The 4,036-nt window shown below is 34.2% G+C and overlaps 1 pseudogene; it reads left to right on the plus strand.

Annotated features, from left to right (window-relative positions):
* Positions 1-8: 8 nt before the first annotated feature.
* Positions 9-715, plus strand: LOC123255571 (annotated as a pseudogene).
* Positions 716-4,036: the final 3,321 nt, after the last annotated feature.

Below are 4,036 nucleotides of genomic sequence, written 5' to 3' on the forward strand. Positions count from 1 at the left end.
AGAGCATAAAAGTTCTAATGGCTGGAAACAAAGTTCTTTTACCTTTAATATCGAGGCTATTGGTTTTGCTAGAGGTGAAAAGTTACCTGATGTGGTATTGAAACCTCCACCTCTATATCCTGACACAGATTATAAGCCGGTGCCTCTCAAAGCAGGAGAAGCAGAAGAATACATGGTAGCCTTAAAACAGGAGTTTAGAGCAACCATGAGAACACCTTATTTTATGGACACAGAGGAAGAAAAACAAGAAATCGAAAGATACAGTAAAAGATACCTGAAAAGTTGCAAAGATGACGATTTGGAATGGGTACCAGATTGGAGACGACTTCCAAGAGAGATGATGCCAAGGAAAAAAACCACAAAAGGCCCCAAATGCCAAAGGGTGAAAGGTATTGCCAAAGTTGCTGCACTCATAGTACTGTGGACGTATTAAAAAAATTGAGGACTTGGAAAAGAAAGGTGATGAAGAGAAATCAGATGAAGAAACTGATGAGAAAGAAGGAGGCAAAGGGAAAAGAAAAGATGATGATGATGAAGATGATGAAGCAGCTGATGAACAAGAAGAATATGATGAAGAAGAGCAGGAAGAGGAAAATGATTACATCAATTCTTACTTTGACGCTGGAGATGATTTTGGTGCAGAAAGTGATGACAACATGGATGAAGCAACCTACTAATGATAATTGTTCAGATCATTTTTATTTATTACATGGCCTCTGACTACTAGGCAAACTTATTACCTCTTTTGTTTCTGATGAGAAATGAGTAAGTATTGTGTTCTTGTTCACTATCCTGTGAGCATTTCTTACTTAAAAATTCCAAAGTCACTTTGAGTTTACAGATTTGTTACAGTTTACATGTTAGTTTGCAGGCCTTTCCTGTAAACACCTTTGCCTCAAACATATTCAAAGAAATTTTGCAAATGCTATTTTGTTTTGAATGTGCCTAAAGCCTACAAATTAATACTTGAACCAAGCTGCTCATGTTTTTAACTGCTGATTTTTAAAAAAATTTATTGGTCTTCATAATGAATTTATCTTGGAAATTAATTTTACATTGCACATGGAGCACTTTAAAAACAAAGAAACTTGAAAGTAGTTGGTATTTTTGACCCTCTTGCATTTAGACTGATGGCTTTGTACCCTTTTAGACATCTTCCAAGTTAGCTTTAACGTTAGAATGAATTTTGTACAGGAAAGCAAGTAAAAGTCAGAATTTTTACAGTTCCCAGCCTCAGTCAGATGAAATGAAAGAACTTTGAATTATATAAAGATGCCAAGGAACTTCTTTATACATGATACTATAGGAAATGGCTTAGGCTAAAAGTCATTTTATAATTCTCATCCATGAACAGTTGGATTCAGAGGAGAAAAATCAGGTTATTTTGGGAAACAATATTTAATATTATAATATATAATAATATGAGATGGTTACTCCATAAGCTTTATTCATATATAATAATGCATCTTAGTGTGGATGTTTAAACCCCATGCAAGTATAAATTTTGTGAGGTAGATAGAGTAAAGTCTGTTGAATACTGCATAGAACATATAAGCTGTAGAATTAATTATATTTGTTTACATAATGATATTGAATAAAGCTCAGGATATCTTGAAAATAAAATTTACCTTTTTTTTAGTAGCACAGCAAAATATATCCATTCTGCCTTTTGAAAACTTGATTTTATGGACATTTCTTTGAAACCTCCAGAATCTGAAGACATTATTGTCCTCCAAGAATTGTAGTGTATTGTTTAGTGGTGGCTTTCACACTTTCAGAATAATCTGTGAAAAGTACTACTGTACAGATAGAATTGATTTTAGAATCTGTCTCTGACCATAATCAGTAATACCTCAAATCTATTTTTAAAAACCTGTTGTAAATATTTTCTCCACTCACAAATATAAGCATTCTCAGAAATCCCAATGTCTGAGTCCAACATAATTTTTAAAAATTGAGGCCTACATTCTCAGAGACTATGGTCTTTCTCTTTAAAAATAAAAAAAAAAAAAAAAGCTGAATCTAATCTCTTCTCTCAACTCCCCTTTCCTCCTTCTCATCCCTATTATTGTTACTCAACAATACTTTCTAGTCTAGGTATCTAAAGCCCTAGATCCCATTTCTACCTGAACTATTTGATCCATTCAGAGATACTAGGTAGTTCAGTTAAATTTTTTCTGCCTTAATATATGAATTACTCAAACAGGAAAAAAAATTCCCAGCAGTCAGTCAACAAACATTTATTTAGTGTCCGTGTAATACCAGATGCAAAAGACAAGGGACAGAAATGAACCAGTGAAGCTCCCATTCTATATAAATGTTCCACTCAGAGCAGGAAGGGAATTTGGAGGCCACCATCTAGTTCAATCCCCTCATTTTACTGATGAAGAAACTCAATCCCAGAGAATTAAGTGAGAGACTTTGCCCAGGGTTGCCATGGACTTGTAAAAAAAGCATATAGGATTTGAATTTAAGTCCTTTGACCCTAGAAACTAATTCTACTGCACGAAATATCTTTTAGAGATCCATTTTTAAATTACAGTTTTATAACCTCTACTAATAAAAATTGAGTACCATAGAAAATAAACCATTTAATTGTCAAGTAATGTAATTTGAAAAACAAATTTTGATATTTTTCTCACACTATATTGTTTTCTAAGAATTTAGAAATCACTTCCTCTGGAAACTATGCCAGTTACTCCAGGGTAGTATATTTTGAAATGGAAATGATGACCATTGTTAATAAGATGTGGTGATTACCAGCTAATCACTTCAAGTTTAAAGGATTTAATGGGATTGGGAAATAATTATTTAAAATTCAAAACACCCTTTATTTTTTTAATGTAGAAAAAGACTTTCAGCAAGCTGGAGCTGGCTGCATTTGAAATTGGACCTTTCCCATAAAATCATTGCTTTTTATTTATAAGGCTTGATTTTTAATACTGTATGAAGATCGAAGAAACTGAGGGTGTTCAATGTAGAGAAAATTAAAGTGAGACACTATAGTTGTCTTCAAGATCTTGAGGGTCTTTCACTGTAAGAGGGATTAGACTTGTCTTGGCCTCAGATGGCAGTAATAGAAGCATTAAATACTTTAAAAAGCTTCTTTATGTCTTGAACTATCCAAAAACGAGTAGATTGTCTCCAAAGAACAGGCTGCACCAAATAGAGGTCCACTAACAGAGACTGGATGAACATTTGTTTAGGGCCGGGTCGTGCTAGTTTCTGAGGTCCCTTCCAACTCTGAGATTCTGTGATTTAACAGTAATTCAAATAGAATCAACTTAATCTGTGATTGCATTAGTAGAGGGAATTCCTGAGGGAAGAAACTCCAACCATTGGAGGCTGACATCCTACTCTCAAGTTGTCTAGGGCGCTGAGGTTAAGTGATTTTCCCAGTGTTACCCTGCCTATGTCAGAGGTAGGAACTGAATCTCAGCCTGCTATCTGTCTATACCACACACCGAGTAATGAGGAGAATATACACTTAAATCTTGTTCCTGGATGGATAAGATATATAAACCCACAAATATTTTTGTCATTGTTGTTCCAAGATTCTCTATAGTAAAATATTATTTAATACCTAGAAAATTGTTATGTATAGTTTAAAAAATTAATTAAAAATTAAAAAATTACTGAAGCCCTGCAGATAACTATTTGCCTTTGGGTTGGATCACTTTCCCAATTCTGTTTCCTCCTGCCTTGACTCTGCAGGTTGATTAAGTTAACCTTATGATCAAGGAATCACTCAGGAATGACCTTAATATATTGCTCTTCTGCCTTTTCCCTTTGAAAAAATAAATTTTTTAAGTCTGGACTTTAAATTTATTTCTATATGGACCCTTTGTAATAATGCAGATCAGTAGCCATCTGGCAATTGATGGTATGTAATGAGAGATGAAATGTGAAGCCTGGTCTTCCAGATTCTTGAGGTTGGCTCTACCAACTCTTCCATGCTGCCACTTTTCTTATTAATTCTGCAAGTAGGCTACTAACATAAGAAAAGGAGACAGCAAAACATTTTCAGTTTTGTGGG

The sequence above is a fragment of the Gracilinanus agilis genome, unplaced genomic scaffold (genome assembly GCF_016433145.1).
Source record: "Gracilinanus agilis isolate LMUSP501 unplaced genomic scaffold, AgileGrace unplaced_scaffold48893, whole genome shotgun sequence".
Taxonomy (NCBI): domain Eukaryota; kingdom Metazoa; phylum Chordata; class Mammalia; order Didelphimorphia; family Didelphidae; genus Gracilinanus; species Gracilinanus agilis.